Genomic DNA, 19,756 nt, shown 5'->3' on the forward strand with positions numbered 1-19,756 from the left:
AAGACAAGTGAAAATGAAGAAAGGTATGAATTGATCTGATTCTGTCCAAGTTCTGTAAAGTAAGTGCAGCAAACCCCAACAGTATGGCTTTAGCAGCAGCAGAAATGCATTAGCAGACTGCTAATTTTGCTGGTCTTCCGAGAAATCCTGAGGAACAGAAGTTTTAATTATAAATGCAAACAAATTAAAACACTGTGGACAGTTAACAAACACGGGGGCATCAGCACTCCCTAATGTGTGCCACAGAAGAGATGACAACAGCCTTCAAGAAGTCAGCCTGAACCTTCCTGTGGATGTTGCTAACCCTGCAGCTCTGAGAGCCGTGTTTATCCCTGTGAGAGTCAGCACAACACAGTCCAGTTTACTCATTTAGCTTTTTAAGGCACTGAATATACTCACTGGTCTCTACAGAAATGTGATATGTCACAATGTATTTTAGTGCCTTTCCCTTTTTTATACACATACAGACACACATTTTCATTTTCCCACTCTCCTCCTCTCTACCAACATCTGTCCACAAACTCGCAATCCAACAGCCTTAGAAACCCAAGACCCTTAGGAACTGAAGGTTCGTGGCAAGTCAATAAAGGTGATGTTTGTAAACATTTCAGTGACTCTGACAAAATGGTCTGTGGGCATGGTCAATGGTAACACTGTAACAGGCAGAGGTATAATTGTGCTACCAATAATTTAATTAGCTTAACTAACAAGATCAGCAAACAGCAGCACTGAATGTGACAACATGGGCTGGATGCTTCTCCACACCAGGTAAAGGTGTGTCTGTCTGTCCCCATTACATTTGCTACATCTTGTAGGTGACAAACTGTAAAACCAGTGGAGGGGAGGGAGAAAAGCAGATTACTGGCTCTAGAGATACTTCGTAAAATATAAAGAGCAAGAGAAAGGACACCTCTTTGCCATGTACAGGATGCCACAGCACACTTCAGGAAAAGGTCAGGGTGCTATTCTAGAGAGTCAAAACTAACAAATCCAATCTAATCTTACCAATATGTTGTAGATGCTCTACAGTAAAGAGCAGAGAAACAAGCTGTTGTTTCTCCCTGTTTCTCCTCCCCAGAAACTGCAAACACTGCCCTTTGCACTGGATTGTATTTGAGCTGCCAAAAGTTCTCATAGTCCCTAGTCTTGACTTAGGTAAAACAGACCATGTTTTTCATAAACCATCCTTCAGGTGGGAGAGTTGTGGGCACTGTTCCACTGGATACAGTCTGGTCCAAAATCCAAATCCTGTCATTCTCTACTAGCTGATCTACAGTTAGGAGAAAACTGAACATTGTTTGGGTGTTTCAAACTTCATCTCTACTTCAAGTGGCACTTGACATTTTCTACATGAAGAACAGAACATGGCAAATGCTAAAGGACTCGTGCTTGCTTAGGCTTTTTAAGTGCTACTTGAATTTTGACTACTTGTCCTGATTTTGGCTGGGATAAAGTTAATTTTCTTCCTAGGAGCTGGTACAGTGCTGTGTTTTTGATTCAGGATGATGATTAGCCAGACTTCATATGGTGTATAACAACATTGTTTGCCTTTTCTATGCAAAAAACCCCCTAAGAGCTCACACTTCTTTGGATTAGCTGACTGGCTCTCAGTTCATGTACTAGTCTTAATTTAGAGTAGCTCTACTACATTTTCCAAATACTGCAGCTGCCTGCTACAGAATTTAGACACTACAAATTGTACATACATTTATTTTCATTAAGTACTCAATTGCATTTTGTTTTAAACACTTAATTCTAATAACTGATACAGGCTCTGCAGTAAGTTTTTCCATATATCTGATCTAAATGGGTGAAAGTGTTGCTGTGACCCAGATTGCCTCAGAGTATAAACAAAGTAAAGCTTGCTGAGATAAAACAACAAAATCCTCCCAAACACAAAACCAAAAAACCCCAAACCCCAAATTATTTTTCTTTTTTAAGACTAAGTGGAAAAAAAAAAAATCAAATACACTTGTCACTTACACAGGTTCTTCAAATAAAAAAAGCTTGGAGATTTTTAAATTAATACCCAAGCTGCTAAGAAGTATTTGCATATCACAATTTATATCTTAACTGCATCACTATGACACCATTGCATATATACAGGAGACAATTCCCTACACCTAGAGCAGGAGGCATAAACCAGTGTTCTTTGAGCCAGTAAAACCTTGGACAAACAGTGCCCACACTGAGTGAATTCCAGGTAAATCCTGTGACAGAAGCTACTGAAGGCCAGCTCTGGGTTATCACATTTACAGCCTCTTCTGGACATCCAGCTCCTCCAGCCAGGCAGTTTGGATGGGACAAAGGAGGGAAGCCAGTCTTTTTGGGCTCTTATAGGTTTGACAGTGCTAATGACTGCCACACTCCTGCCACTTGAAACCAAGACTCTTCACCTGATAAATGTCTTTGCAGGATTTACTCAATTATAAAATCCCATAAATTGTGGGGGAGCTTGGCTCCAAGTTCCAACTTTGAATTGTTAGTGTTGACCTCAATTATCCTGAACACTGGAATATGTGATTCTCTTCTTCCAGTGAGAAGATTCATGTTGAAAGGGAATGGCAGTGCCATTTGGCCATCACCAGTTATTTAAGAGGAAAATGTTTCTTAAAGCTATAGAACTGTAGTTTCAGAACAGCAGTTGTCAAAATTCTAAGAGTACACAGGAGAAACTTGTGAGCAAACCTGTGATATTTTAAAAGCAAACTACGGTGATGATGAATTTTAAGGATAACTATTACATAACTAAAGTGTAAACCTGTTTCTACTCAGATGTTTGCCAATACCAAAAGCAAAGTTAAGTATCAAACACCAAGTGGCCAATGATGCAAATGAGTATCTGGCTTGTTTAGCATGTGGCAACTTGTCAGCAGATTGTTCTGGACACTCACTCAAACAGGAGTAGCAGAACACCACGAATATCCTTTGGACTGGTTTTAAGCTTAAAACTGGCTTTATGGCTGTGTGGCTTCATGCTGGCATTCTCACTAGGAGCTGAATGTTACTTCTAAGTGAATAAGGACTTCACAGGAAATTGCTGTTGTTTCAGAAGGTGATCTTGGTTTATGTTTTGCTGGGACACTGTAATGCCTTGCAAAGACTGCTATATGGGTGTGATTCGGTTTCAGCATTTTTGAAACTAAGGGCAAAAAAGCAGCAATTAAACTGTTTCTTTTCCACACAGAGAGCTTATGTGTGTATAAGCTGCTGCCCACTACCTGATTTCATGTCTGCTATAATATGGGGGTCCTCTCCTTACAAAGCTGCGCTATTAAATGAATATATTCATCTATCTTAGCCTGTAACCCAACACAGAGTTCAGATCCTGTTTTGAAATCTGACTGAAGCATTGCAGTCATGCATTATAGTTCAGGCTTGTGAAAAGCAAACGTGGTGCAGAAATACTTCCTCCTCCCTTTTTCCACCAAAAAGAAGTCATGAATTTTAAGACCCCAAGATGTCAGGGCCTGAACTCAAGTTCAGTGACTTTTTGAAATTTCTCTAATATGCTGTGACTTTCAGGAGATTGCTCTTGGAAAAGCCTTTTTGTGGCGTGGCTCGGCTTTCATTTCAGCTCTCTGCATAAAGATTCCATTTAGGAAAGTTTCCAATGTATTTATGTGCAAGAGGCAGTTTCTCCTCTCTGGTCTTTTTTTGGACTGAGTGGGACTGAAGAAGGGCTATCTTGCTCAGGGCATTCCTTTTCCTTCAGTGCCTCATCCAGACAGACAATGATACGCTGTATTTGTTTTAATACATCTTTGTGTGCTACACAGAGTAGTTTAATGCTGCTGTTTGTGAAGAATGCTTTGGTCTACATTGCTGCAGGCTAGAGAAACTGTGCTTACAAATTCTAATGCAGAAGGAGATAGAGCTATTTTTAATCAACAGATTGCAAGGTTTCAGATAGGCAGTAATACAGTCATGTTAGAGCTTTAAATACTTGGGATGGAAACATGGAACTGTAGGGCTGGAAGGGCTCTCAGGAAGCACTGCCCTGCCATAAGACAAGATTCATTGTATTTTGACCACCCCAGAGATGTTGGCCTAATATAGTTTCAAATGAAGGACATCACAGCCTTTTGCAATGCTTCACTAGAGTCATATTCAGACATTTTCCCTAATTTTCCTGCATTCTTCTTGCCATACTCCAAGGGGCACCAAAAGCGTTACTGTCTTTTTTGAAGGACCCCCACTTTGTTTTCCCCATCACTATGCCATCTGACCTTTCCAAGGAAAGTGTTCACTAGAACTGGATTGAGAACAGCAGAAAGACTAGAAAATCCAACTCTTTGCCTGCAATAAGTTTCAATAAGTTTCTTAACTCCAAACATTTCCTTCTTCCTGCTTATCCATTCTGCTGCCTTTTTGATCTAAGGAAAGGTTTGTTTGATATGATTTGTGCTCAGCAAATCTGTGCTGATGATTCTGCACAACCTTACTCTGCTGTTGAGGCACAGAAACCAAATGTTCCCAAATTTACCTACCTGAATTCTCCAGTTACTGACAACTAGACTTTACTCCTCAGGTCCTACTTCTTAATCTTTGATCTCCACTGGTCTGGTTGGATCTAATTTGTTCCCTTCAAGTTCTTAACAGCAACTGCTCTGGTTCAGAGGCATCTTGGACACACTCCTTATTAATACAAACAAATTAACTCCTGCTGACTTCGGGTATGTAAATATACCTCCAAGTACTTTAAATTTATTTTAAAGTCAACATTTTCCTCTTCTACTACTCTTCTTAAAATTGTGTTATGTAAGTGATAAACTTCATGATAACAGAGTAGGCAAACAGAAATACCTGTGAGAAAAAACCCCAAACAAATCCCACAAACACACAGACAATGTAACACCTGGTCAGCTACTAACACTTAAAAAATTCAAAGGGATTTTAGTAGTCATATAGTCTGATTTCATGTAATAATAATAATAGTCAGTAATAAAATGGTGTAATGCTTAGTCACAGCCTTATAAATTAAATGGCTTATTGAAATCAGTGAGGTATTTGCATTTAGACCAACTAACTTCATAATTTTTTACACAGCAAACCTGCAAAGCTCATGTTTAGCTCTTAGCACTGTGAAATAAATATATTTTCAAGCATACTTGAAGCTAATCTGATCCAAGACTCCATTCAAGCCCATTACTTTGCACATGTAAAGCAGAAGATATTTCACTGATACCGATTTTACTTGGGAGAGTCAAGTCACTTGTATAGAAGTTTGATGCTGTAAGAGCCACATCCTACAATGTGCTCTGTGTGACAAAAACCTGCAGACAAACTGCAGAAGGAGGGACCTAAATCATGAGTTGAACAAAATGATAGCAGAAATGGTGAAAAATAGAATTCCACATTAGTTCTAATTGTTTAAAGTCCACATACATTTCCATAAAAGCACAAACTTTAATTATTATATACCATCTATGATAATATATTATTCATACTTTTTAGGTTTTCAATTGGTATTTTATTCAGTTTATAAAATTTATTCATATATTAAATCAATCAGCACTTAATATAGGTCATGCTGCAAAGATTACTAAATACTTTCTCAGTCTTCAGGGCTAATTTGATACAATCACAAATGTTAGATTTTCATTAGCCTGAAGTTTAAAAGTATAATTGAACACAGCATAATTTTAGATAGAATTTATTAAAAAATAAAATGGGAGGGTTAGGTTTAATGAAAAATGAAAGTGGTAACACTCTGCCTGGAATATATTTTTTCCATGCCTCTCTGAGCTATTGTTCCCTATCTGTTTTGAATTTAGCAAAATGGGGTAAAATTACAATCTGAGCAGGGATTTTACAGTATTAGTGGCTCTTCAAAACACTTTCACTTTCCTCCATATTTTAAGAAAAGAAATCAAACATGCAAACTCTTGACACGGTCTTTCAGTGCAAGAAAGTCTGAGAGATGAGGCATCTCCTAAAATTTAACAGGAAACAGCCCATTTACGTTTGGTTACAAAATGACTGTATTGACTTCAGAGTGGGAGGTACATGACATGAAGCACTATAAAATGAAACAGATGGGAACTTAATATTCATCCCAAATGCTGGTCTGACTCATGCAGGGATGGAGCAATTTAACATCTGTGCATTGCAGCCCAACTGCATTAGGTGCAGCTCCGAGCTCGCCTTGTGTGGGACCGGTCCAAAGCTGTGTAGGCTCTGACTTAGACCAGCAATTTCATCCCATGGGAATGTCCTAGTCTGGACACCCTCTGCCCCTCTCAGGGCAAGCAGGATGGAAAATGAGACCTGAAATAGCAGGTATCATGGAAGCTTGAAGTCAATCTTGACATATTTCATGGAGGATGATGAAAGGTGATTTTAAGTCCTGCTGATTTCTAGAAAAACTGAGTAAATATTATTAGGAATTTAGTGTATGTGCCAGTAATGCACAATTCACTAAGTGACCACAAACCGTGTGCCACTGATTCCTGAAGATTAGGGATGCACTTTTTTTCAGGTGAAGTTCCAGAGTGGGGCCCAGTTTCAATAACCACACTTTCCAGCATTCATTGACTAATAATTATGAAACTAATTAGCAAGTTATTAAAATGCTGCTTCATAAAAGCTTGTGATAATCCAATATATCCTTATGAAGATTGTTAACACTGTTTTCTTTAGGATAAAGATCTTAATAATTGGGTGTCAAAGGCCTGATAATGTCTCAACCCATCTTAACCTACTACTTTGTTACAGGTTATTTCATCAAAGACAGGCTTTTCACTTCAAAAATACTTCTGAAAAGTTGCCAATGGAAAAACAACTTAGACTTTAAAAACCCAACATTCTGGCATTCATTCAATTATTTTTATATCTTAGATCTACAAAAAGACTGAAATGCTGAAAGGAAACTTAAATGGAATAAGGCACCAATATCCCAGCAGTTAAATCTCCAACCACCATCAATCCTTTACAGGTCAATGTTTTTAGCATCCCTAAGTTTTCTTCCTTGTGTGACTAAATTTATAATTTCTGTGCTATACCTAGAATTTATTCCATTTTCACAGAGTAGTCTGATAGAGCATCAAAATAGATGCCCACCTGCCCATCCTCCTCTAGGTCCAAGCAAACGAATGCTGTTCAAATATGCAGGATACACACTTACATACCAAACACAGTCCTTGACCACTCCCTTTCCACGGGGTATCCCAGTGGATGAAGCATCTCTTGGGGATACAGACAATCCACACTGTTCCCTTTAATCCAAAAGGATTCAAATTAGGATTTCTTAACCAATTACTCTATGTACCCAACTGTAAATTGTCTTGGCCTTGGGGAGATACTGCCCACACTTCTGTTGGAAGAAGGGGTTTTCTGAGACTCTTAAAGAAATGAGTAATTGAAACAATAGGTGAGAACACAGGTGGGCACAACAGGGCAGGGATCAGGGTACGTGACCCAGTGGAGAGGAGATGTGAGCTAGAGCTCAGCCTGCCCCGGATCCTGAGAACTGACATTTTACATCCAACAGTTATTGTATGAAATGCAACCAGCTGTGAATTTTGATCTGACACAGGCTCCTCTTGCCACTCTGGAGTTAGAAACTGAACCTCCTGTGAGGGAAAGGATTAATAGATGCTCTTCTTATCAGTGTTGCCTTTATGTTAAGGAAAGACTCCACAGCCATCAAGCTGGCCTGCTGTGGCCCTACTTCTCCAGCACAGGATTGCAGATGCTGAGGGAGTCAAAGGAACCAAAAGTTAAAGATGCCCTTTGGGAATTCCACCCATTGCTACCTTGGTTTGCCATGATCTGGTCCTTTCATAACCTCGTGATGTTTTGTAAAGGCCTTTTTCCACCAGTGTTTTCAGAGGAGAGAAAGGCAAAGTCAGATACATAATGTTTTTCCATGCATTTCTATATGAGAATGGATTTAAATTATTTTCTACTACCAGCAAAGTTCAGTTCTAAATACTAGCTAATCATAGTTCAGATTTCCTGAAAGGAATTTATTATTCTACATCATTTTAAAAGAAAAAAAAAAAGGGAAAAAGGAAACAGTTTCACTGGAGAATGTCCCCACCTGAAGTCAATGGTAAGGTTTCCATTTACTTCAATAGGACCATAAATTTCTCCAAATACTCTAGTAGGTAACAAGCTGAACTATTCTGCTCCAAGTATAGAGATAATATGCGAAAAATAAAATAAAAGGTATATTTTTAATATGGAAAGATATAAATGGAAATCCCTACAAAATCTGTAGCATTATTTCCTCAAGGAGCCACTTCAAGTGATTCAAACAGACAATATTTATGCCATGCCCAATACTACAACCCTATTGACAGCAATGACCCTTTCTGAAGGGGAAAGCAAAACTTAGTTGCCAAGTCTATATTTAAGTATAAAAATACTAATTTGTTATAAAATCTCTTCTGTGAACAAAAGGACAACAAACTAAACCCTTTTCTTGTAGCCACATTATGCTGGAGAGACGTTCACAGCAAATTAGCACCATGCAGACATCCTAGATGGAACCCTTTCACACGGTGCAATCACATCTGAAACACAAAGCATAAGAGACGCAGATCCTCCAACCTGTCCAAACACCTCCAGCAGGTGCCACCCTGTATTCCACTGTGCTTCACAGGATGCCATCCACTTCGTGACACAGTCAGCACTCGCCTTACAACGAAGCCATGAGAAACAGAGACTCGTGTTGGGAGACAAGTTGACTAAAGCAACTATAAAAAAAGTGAAAAGTCAAATAGCTGTGTAAAATCCTTACAAATGAAAACAGGATCTGCACAGACGCCTCCTCATTATTTATTGCTGCTGTTAGTACGTCGGAAAGTGAGCCATGAAAATCAGCCTGGCATTGGAACTGGGATGAGCTGCACAGACGAGACTCCAAACACTCCTAAACAATTGCTCATGCAGGAAACCCTTGTGACCAGTAAGATATCCTCACGATTGAGGTGTTCTGTCTTGGAGCAAGGAACAAGTTTAAAAAGTGAAAAACACATTAGGAAGGTAGGAAGACAGCAAACTGCTTTCCCAATTATCTCTGTCAAGGCTAGTTATTGTAGGAAAGGCTCTTTTTAAATATAGAAAGCATGTGGGAAGTAGAAAAGTGTAAGGTTTTACTAAGTCTGAAGGTTGCATAATTGAATTTGATAAACTGACATTTTCCTTGGAAGTTTTAAAATTTTAGAAGATAAATACATAATAAAAATAAACCTGGTTGAGCAGCTTTCGCTCTACAAAATTATATGCCTTCACCATGAAAAAACCATTTTCTCCTCCCTTCCAGGGTACAGTCAGTCAGTACTCCCTTTCCTGCTTATACTCTCCTCCTCAATACTTTAGAGAGTAATCTGAGAAATATATTCAATCCAAGGGAATATTAGATTATAATATAATCTAATATTCATATCTTCATATAATTTTGATCAGCAAACAGCAATTAAGTGTAGTGACAGGACAAGGGCTTTAAATTGACAGTAGGTTTAGATTAGACATTAGGAAGAAATTTGGTACTGAGGATGGTGAGGCCCTGGTACAGGTTGCCCAGAGAAGCTGTGGTCGCTCCATCCCTGGCAGTGTCCAAGGCCAGCTTGGACGGGGCTCTGACAAACCTGGGACAGTGGGAGGTGTCTCTACCCATGGCAGGGGGGTTGGAATGAGATGAGCTTTATGGTCCCTGCCAACCCAAGCCATTCTATGAAATCACACCAGAAACATGTTCTTCTACAAGTTTCAGCTCTACCATCATCAAGAAGGAATAGTACAGACAAATACTATACAGCAAGAAACCAAGGACATGTTTACTAGTACCTGGATAGCTTCACAACAGTCTCTCCCCTTTCACACTCTCGCAAGCAGGACAGTAGCACTTTTTTTGCAGCAAAAGTACTGAGAAATTCCAGTTCATTCAGATCAATTTCTATCACTTTAGGTTAATTTTTACATTTTTGGACTGTACTGGATGCCAATTTTGGAGGAAGTTCCTGGATTTCCAGGCAGCAGTCTGGACACAAATAGGAAGCTTCTCTCAAATATCACTTTGCAATGAGAGCACAAGCCTGTATGGAGGAAATTATGATGAGCAGCCAGAAACTGAAAGGTATTAATTTGAAAGTAAAAAACCCCATACTTTTCTGTTTTACAAATGCAGATGAGCTTTTAAAATCAGCACAGAAGCTTTAAAATTCCAAAGCTGAAGTTTCAAAAGGAGTTTGTTGGGAAATGAGCACTAAACCTTAGAACCTCAATTAGCGTTTAGTCACACAACTCCCCATAAAGCCAACAGAAATTCCACCCTGAAAGCTGCTTTTCTTTCTCACCTCAACAGAAATAGTCTATTCACAATGACACAGATTGAATAATTAGGCAAAGCTACAGAATTCAGAGCTGTTGGCTCTCATGGATGGGTTACATCACGCACTCTGTCTGTAGGCTGCCTTAGGCAACATGCAAAACTTCCTCTCCTCCAGTCTGAATAACTAAATAGGGCAGTATCTGGAAAAATTCTGGACTTGCCAGTGCTGTACCTCATAACTGATTTGTTCATCAACAGACATCTGAGGCTGCCCCATCTACAGTTTCAGTTTACAAAATGGGATGTGAAATCAGGAGTGAGTACACTGGCACTAAGTGTCACAGGTAAAACAAAAATGATTTTTATCAAAGAACAAAAGACACCAAGGAAAAAACTGGAAACATGGTTCCAACTTGGCAGTTACAGACCAGGACAATGAAGTTCAGTAATTGGCCATTTAAGCCCTGGGATTATGAAGACACAGTCCAGGACACTGAAATACCACTTGCCCAACCCATTGCTTGGCAGAACTGTGAACAAAAGTAAGAACTGCAGACATGTGTAGCTCTCTTCCTCATCTAAATAAAGCCTCATCAGATTTCTAAGACACACAAATTTTTGTTCCTGGTTTATTCATTCACCAGCATATGCAAGCATAGAGAAGCCATCCTATCTGCCTTCAGCCACCTGTGCCTACCTAAGCCACTTATTTTTGTCTCCTTACGTCTTTAGTGGATTGAGATGGTCATGGGGCAATTCAAATCCTCACTGACTGCAAAAAGAGTTAGAACTGAACAGCTTCTACCTCTAGTTAAATGGTGAATTTATCAGACATAAATGCTTCAAGTTAGCAAAAGTAAGCTGACAAATCAAGGGAATTTTTCCAGCATCAGAGAGTACCTGAGCTAGAGTGATATAAATAAAATCCATTGGAATTTGATAGATTGAGTCCATAATTTTGCACTAGTAGGGCTAAGAACAGAGCTATTCTTTTATACCTGCAAATCCTCTGACCTCTAGAAACCATTACTACTGTCCAAAACCAGCCCTATGTGGGACCTCTCTCAGTGCTCTCAGTTTGGCTTCTTAGAGAAGCATATTTACACTTAAGGATCAAAACAGTTTGCAGCGTCTGTAGCAATCTCTCTGCTTGGCTGACAGCATTCCTTGGTTCTGTCCCCTGCTATATCTCTGGGCAAAATCAAACTTACACTAATAAACCACAACGGTCATATCTGCAAACTCTTACACTGTTACAGGTCAACTACAGAGATGCAGGTTTTGTAGTGCTAATAATGAAGGGATGTTAGATTCATTGAATTCAAGCTTCCATTTCTTTCCCAATTTTCCTGAACAAGAAACAAAACAACCAGCAACCCTCTCAGCGGGGGCCTAGAGCTGGACTTTAATCTCCCTTACCTGGATGCAGGCTCAAGTAACTGCATTGATGTGAACACAGTTATTTCAGTCACAAGACAGTATTAGAATCTGGCCTCTGATTTTCATTTTAAACCTAGATTAACCATGTAAGGAACAGAGGAAAAAAACCCAATCTTCTAGTTGTATATTTTAATGAGGGTTCTGTTTGTTTAGTATGCCTTAATTGGGAAAATAAACTGTGCACTGAATGATTTCTGACAAAAACTGGCATTGTTCAGTTTGTCCCTAAAACTGAGCAGAGTTTGAAATCTTTCCTTATTCTATTCTCCTGCTCTTTACCCTCCCACAAGAATGGGTCAGCAGCAATAAGGAGCTAAGCACATCTGCTCTCTGAAGAGATTTGAGGACTAATTCCTGGCACACAGGTGGAGCCAAGAAGGGTATTCAGGTATGGCATCTCCTCCTGAGTCCATGTTTGTCATACAATACAAACATTCTATTAAAAACATTTGCCTAATGACTCATGTTGTGCTTGCACTCTCAGAAAACAAGAAGAAACTACCAGAGCAATGCAACTATTCTTTTCCTTATCTCTTACTTGACAAAGTATTTATAAATCATGAACTTGGCACTTTTGATTTCTCCTCTTGGAGGCTACAGAATATGCATGAAACACCCTGTGCCTCCCTCTGTACATCCTAAAATCCTGGTATTCACAAGTGTAGGATGTCTGCTTGTAGTTTTCCCACTTACCCTGTGACTGTGATACCAGTGATGTTCTGAACAGACCAAATGTAACTGCAGCAAAGCAGGGAGCTACTGCTGCTTTTGTACTTGTGGAGATGACTGGCTACTTTCTGCATGTTGCTGGACAACATTAATATTGCTAAGGGTGACTGGAGAGAGAGTTACCCAGTGGCCATATCCAGCTGTAAAGAGCACACAACAGGAGTTCAGTACTTAACTAACCTAAACACTGGTTACATGAGTGAGAGGGGGGAAAAGAAAGTCTTGTTTGGTAAAACTACAAGCAACTAAAACTAACCTTTAGACAGAAAAGACCCTGAGTTTTTAGCTTGGGGATTTTTTTTCAGTAGGAGGAAATACACTGCAAACCCTGCCCACAATATCTGCACAGAAAGACAAAGGCTACCTTAAAGTCATTATTTTCCATTTAATATTTTCTTAATTTCTTCTCATGATTTATATTAGCAAGTTACATAGACCTCAGTGGTTTGAAGGTCTGGGCAAGAGACCAGGCAAAGTATCTGTCTGAAGATAACTCTTAAGAGATGCGGCGTGATCCCAGGACAGTCACAGAACTTGGCCCTCACAGCTTGATTTTAGTTTTCAAGGTTATTTTACACATTAGATGATGCATCATCCACTGAAATCAATGACTTGGAAATATCTTTGGCACGTCAGAGACTTAACAACAAATTCCTCTTTAAGAAGCACAATATCTGAAGCTAAAATACCTCAGAGGTTTTGCAGTAAACTATTGCAGTGTGGGATATGAGGCAGAAAATACCTATTTTCATTTTATTTAGTAGAGGATACTCTGTTTGAACAGCCATAAATACGAAGTACAAAGTTTGAATTGCTTCTTTCTTATGCTACTGGCAAAACCCCCAAAGTAAAGAAAAAAACAAACTAAAATTCAGGTCCTGTTGTATTTGAACTACACTAAGAGCAAGCAGGTACCTTTTTCTGTAGGTTAAAGCAATAACATCCTCTAGTCTTACAAACTAGGCACTACAAATCAATGAGAAGCTCCTTCTGTGAGTGTGTTTTGAAGACCACACAAATCAGAGGCTCTTCAGCGATGAACTGGACTCTAAGAGATGTAGCCTAGCAAACACATTTCCATGGAGCTATTTACCTCAGTAGTGTCCTGTGTGAGCTTTGCACACTCCCACTCACACTTATCCCTGTATTCCACAGTGGGATACAAAAGTACTGAAAGAAGAAAAAAATCATCATGAAGGACTTTTTCTTGTGGTTACTCAATCAGTGTGATTCTAGTAACAGAAACGGTTGATTTGGGTCTCCTACACTCCCCTCAGACAAGGACATTATTTAAAAACAACCACAATTGACCTGAAAGTCCTTTGTGACAAGTGGTAAGAGTCCAGCTTCCCAAAGCCTGAATGTAATGTGCACCTTGATGACTTCACTAAGATGTTAAATCCTCTTTGTTATCATGAGCTGTGAGTCAGCAACACCAGCTACTGCACCCCTTCTTTACTGGGACCCAGCCAGTACCAGTGGTGTCCCACAGAGGTGTCACTCACCAGTACTGAAGGTGGATTCTGTCCTTTAACCAAAACCAGCAGGTCACCCCAATCTGATCCTTACTCAATCTTTTTGGGATGTGAGGCAAAAGAGGCTTCAAATATATCCTTTCTGCAAAGCACCAAGACCACAGGGAAAGAACATCCTTTTGTTGCTCCTGTTTTCTAAGCATTTTGTACAGAATCACTTCCAAAATTATTTAGAAACAACTCAGCCAAAGTTCACAGATAGAACAAAACTTTAAACTTCCAAAGCTCTCTCTTTCCTGCTGTGAGGATATCACGAGGCAGATCTCTGCTGTAGCTCACAGGACCAGCTCCTATCCCAGCTCAGCCACCTGCTGATAAGACTACAAAGAACTCTGATCCTTCTTTTTTTGTGTGTGTGTCTAGCTACAGTAATCTGAGGCACTAAAATCCCAAGCACTGTGAAACCCACAGAGGTATTCCAAGGGAGCAATAACTGCAGGAGTTATTGAACCTGCACAGAGGTGCTGGCTCTTGACCTGTTCTTCCCTTCCCTGCTATTCTATACATATTGCAGGCAGTAAATGCTTCCTGGAGTATAAAAACGGTTAAAAGAAAAAAAAAAAGGAGCAAAAGTGAGGTGGAAGAAAATCCACCATTTAAAGAAAATCATGACAAGGAGTTGAAATAAGAAAAAATTTTAGGGCCAAATCTGAGTAGTGTTAGTGCAGTTACACTTAAGAACATTAGAACTGTTGCTTGCAGCACTTGGATTCTTTGCACAATTTACATTCATACAGCTTCTCTTTTGGGTGGAAAACACGGCTCAGATGACAATGCTTAACAAATTTTATGATTACTCTCTCGATCTGTCTTCCCCACACTTCTAATTTCAAGGTGTGTGTAAGGGATGTCATTATCTTTATCGCAGTCGGCAGTAAAATCTGAATTACCGCCGGTTGACAACGGGCAGATGCTGCTCACTGCTGCCATCGCATGGAAGCGCCACAGCCGAACCGCTCAGGAAAACACAAGGGAATTTTCCTCATTTCCCAACTTTACAGGTGTTTGTCAGCTTAGAAAGTTGGGTTTCTGTCCACATGCAAGCTTCAATTCTAAAATATTCGGTCAAAAATAAAGGTATATAAAGATGATATGAAGTGTAAATGAATTTTAGAATTTTTCTTCCCATGGATGCTTTATGTTTGGCAAAACTAAACAAATTGTTGAAAACAACTAAATATCCACAAATCATCAGTAGTAGCACTCAGAGTGAAGCTTGCTGTGGGTTCCTACAACTGATGACATTAAAGGAATTGTCCTGGTGAGAGGGCTCAGCACATGGCAAGAAACTGTAAAATGGGAAGAAGAAATTCAGTCAGGGAGTCCAGTGAATATAAAAATAAGGAAGAGCCAGCTCCTTGCAGGACAGCATACCAGGATTTAAATATTGTAGGTTTCAATAAATATGTTTCTTTAAGAAATCAAAACAAGAGCCAGGAATGTTTTCTGAGGAAAGCAAAGATTCTCTGCAAAATCCTTTTCATTTTGTTCTCATTCTAAACCAGAACTTTGTGAGGCCTGGCCAAAATCCCCATAGAAAGCAAAATATATACTTGCAAGATAAACTGGAAAACACAAGGGCATAACGCAGATGTCACATGATAAAGTGGATAAACACAAAGAACGATTTTTACTTCAAACTAACTCCACCTAAAAATTTTAGGAGGCATTAAAATTTCCTCCATTTAGAAATCCCAAGTGAAGTCAAAAGGTCTTAATGTAAAGATTTACTGATCAGTTCACACAGGTGGGGAAACACACAGGGAAGAGAAGAGGGAGAAGTACCCAAAGACAGAAAGGAAGCAGAAGTGACTGAACAACAAACAAGCTTTGATGTTTTCTTCCCTTAGAAAAAGTAGACAGTAATGTTACAGTGGGGGGAATCTGATTAACAGCCTGAAGTATATTGGCAAGATCACCAATGTATTTGAGCAGAGGTAAAGACAAGGTCTGAGAAAGACCTGAGATCTTAAAAATGACCTGAACACAACCCATGCTTAGTAGACAGCCCAAGGAAGACATGGAGACACAAGGAATACAAGCCTGGTCCTTCACACCAGGAAATCTGTTTGCTGCCACTCTTTAGGTCAGCTCAGCTACAACAGACACAAATTAATGCCTTGGTAAGAATTAATATCTGAGTGCTAGTTTTAAGTGCACAGAATGGGCACTGTTCAGCAGATGCCACAGCTGCTATCAACTCTACAATGAGGAAAACGGTGCCATAGCCAAGGCTCCCTGACATTTTCTGTAGGCAGAATCCCAAGTAATGCCCTGTTCCTGCACATTATTCAGTCCAGCCAGATACATGGTCTGGTATTTAGGGTGTTCCACTGCAGTTTGCTGAGGTACAAAAATCCTGTTACATCACTGATGTCATCTCTAAGAACAAACAAGAAGTGTATTCTTCCAGAACAGAAAATTCAGGAGGCTTGATTTCAACATTACTGTAAAACAGAACTGCACAATACAGACCACACATCCACAGAAGAATTAATCCCTTGCTCTTCAATTTGTGACTGTCATCTAAAACTAGCTGGTAAATAGGTAATTATTTTTATATTACTTCCTTGAAGACACTGATCATTGTCACTTATTAAGTTGTTCTACTACTCCTTTTGCTCTTCCTTTTAGATGATGAATGGCTCCAGAGCCTCCTGTAAGCTGCGACATCTCAGCAGCTGCTGCTGCCATATCCATGTCCTGGCACCATTAAAGCACAGCTACAGCACAATTACGGGGTTCCTGCAGTATAACCTCCCTCTGATTTAGTGAGTCAGCCTGGCAGCTCATATGTTCAGCTTTCTGCATTACTTAAGATGCAATTATGCAACAGATAAAGCCCCCTTTAATGCAAATGTCATCTCTTTATGACACTATGTGTGTTCATTAGAACTCTTGGTGTCTGTAATGTTTTATGAGTGTTATGTCTCCAGGTTCTCAAGGAGAAGTGATAAAGTAATAAAAATTCTGATATTTGCTTCCTTCTCCTCACCTTTCATCTTCTATTTACATGAGGTTGCACTAATGCTGTCAATTATCCAAGCATCATTTGGTTTTGGGAAGATGTACATTTTCTACCTACTGCTTAGATAAGAGAAATGCTCTGAACTGTATAATTTCAATTCTTTACAGCATGTGTGGAAAGAGAGAGAGGTTATTGCTGATTTTTAGGACAGTCCTGATTTTATTTATGACTTCAGTATTGCTTTTCATTTTCATTTTTAGTGATAATGACTTGCTGTCTTTGATATGAATTTTCAAGGTCCTTTGTGAACTCTTCCTTGCTATGGTCTCTTGCATAGATTAAAAAAACTTCTCAATGCTTTATGAATAAAGCCACCAATTAAAGTCTCATACAACCCAGGATGAAAGGATAATTCACAGGAATATAAACACCAGACAAAAACATGATGAAGCTGTGCTTTTTGTAGGACTTTCCTTGCTGGTCATGTCCTGCTGTGATGCACTGTCACGTAGTGCAGTGAGGAGCTCTCAGTATAGACCAGCACTGATTCAACCACTGCCACCAGAAGAAGAGGCATCAACAAATACATGCCTGAATTCCTTCACAGAAAAGACCTCACTAATGCATTTGATGCAATTTTTACATTTCCAAGAAAATTGCTTCTCTTCAAAGGTGTTATTGTCTATAAGTAAGTATATACATATTTTGGGTACGGGTTGTGATATTCTAGTTTTCCAAACATCCAGCAATATATTCAGTGTCTCAAACCCTACACCAATAAAGAAAGAATATTTCCATATAATTTTAATGCATTTTACTAACAGTATAAAATATTTCAACTTTTATTAAATCTAGAATTCACTGAATTGCACAAATAGTAAACAACCTATCCTTTACTTGATTATTAAAGGGAGAAATGTATTAAAGAAACGAATATCTTTTCCTGCTGCAGTTCAAATTATTAAAATGCCCCAAGGATTAAATTTGCTACTCAACAAAATGAGAAAAAAAATAATCTGTAAAGACTGTCTTAACTGGCTCTTGTCAAAGGTGTTGTCAAAGGTTCATGATCTGTTCTACAGGGGCACATCATATTGATGTTCCATCTTGGTTCCCTAGAGAAATGGTAATTTTATAGTTGTTATTGTTGCTGTGCTGGTTGGTTTTTTTAAGTCTCAATCCAGCTAGTGCTTTATGACAACAAAGCCAGAACCAGAAGTAATCCTCCTTAGTATGAAATAGTATCATCCTGGATTAAATGAAAGTAGAAACAATAGTTTCAAAAGCTTCTTTCTACTAAGACAATTACCAAAATGGCTGAAATCTGGTACTTATTTATGAAATAGCTCACCCAAATAATAAAACAGCATAACTTGTTTCCAGGAAGTCAGAGTTCTGCAGTCTCCAAAGACTATTAAAAGCAGCCAGGGATGGAATACCAGTGAAGGGTTCTGATTCCTTCTCATGCCAGCTGAATTAATTTTGGGACTGTTGTCCCCAGTGGCAATCTCAGGGGCCTGAATTCAGGCTGTAGGCTCAATATACATGACATGGGCAAGGGAAGAGGTACAAGGATACCAGGACTGATCACGTGTCACCCCCTGAACACTGTGATCAGTCAGTGCTCGGAGCAGTTTGCCTTCCCATCAATGGCACACGATCCCTTTAAAAATCTTATTCAAATTTATTAAATCCCTTTACGAAATAGGAACAGCTACTTGTGTTGCATTCCAACACAGAATGAAGCAATTAGTGTAGGACTTGAGCAGTTTACATTATCACTGTAATAATAAATTCTGTACTTATCTTTTATTAAACTTGATATAAGTGAGGTCACACCGAATTACCTCAAAAATTAACAACAGACCCGCTCCAAGTTACAGCTTGCTAGTCTGTCTTGTCTCTACATCTGTCACTCACACTGACATACCCTTTGGAATATGAACTAACAACATTTCCTTTTCAGAGCAGTAAGTATGATGTACACATTAAAAGAATATAATTAATAATGTATTAATGTGCCAAGTCACACAGAAACATCAAGGATCTGCAGTGTTGTGTTGCTCCCCCGTCCCCAACCATCACATTTTTTGACACAGAATTTGACCCTCAGAAAACGGCATAAAATCTGCAATTTACTATAATAAGCTGGCCATAATCCCTCCCTCTGATTTCATACCTTTTTAACATGAATTCCTGTGTTTCGTTCCCCCCCTTGAAAAGTTTTCAGGAAGGAACCAAGTGCCAGCAACTGCTGCTGCCAAGGAAGAGCACAGTGACAGGGGAGAGTTGAGAGCAACACAGGAACTACTCACACTACTCCAGAATATACCCTAAAAATCTGTGGGGAATCAAAAGGATACCACAGCCAGCTATAGGTGTCTTTGGTTTTCATGATCACCTTGAACAGAAAACTGAAATGCCAAAACATCTTCTAGTACTACAAGTATTTTCTGCAGCAGTGCAACATCTTATATCTTTAATATTTTTGACTTCACAACTCCACAAAAAGAGACACAAACACTGTACTCAAGCCTATCAGAATATATACCATCCATATTATATTCTAATTATAGTGGCTCCAGCTGAGTATTTGTAGTAATTCATTTTGCTTACTAAGCATCACTATACCCTCCAGCCAAGTTTGGTAGCAGAGATCAGTCAAGTGCATTTTTAATGCAGTCTATATTCCCCACAGTACCTCAATTGCCCCCTCTCCCCTGTGATGCACCTTCTGGGCACCAAGGTTTCAGGTTTAAATAAGACCAAACAGATTCTATATCAAAGCATGTGCATGTTACATTG

The sequence above is a fragment of the Manacus vitellinus genome, unplaced genomic scaffold, assembly GCF_001715985.3.
Source record: "Manacus vitellinus isolate BGI_N305 unplaced genomic scaffold, ASM171598v3 scaffold_69_pilon, whole genome shotgun sequence".
In the NCBI taxonomy this organism is placed as follows: domain Eukaryota; kingdom Metazoa; phylum Chordata; class Aves; order Passeriformes; family Pipridae; genus Manacus; species Manacus vitellinus.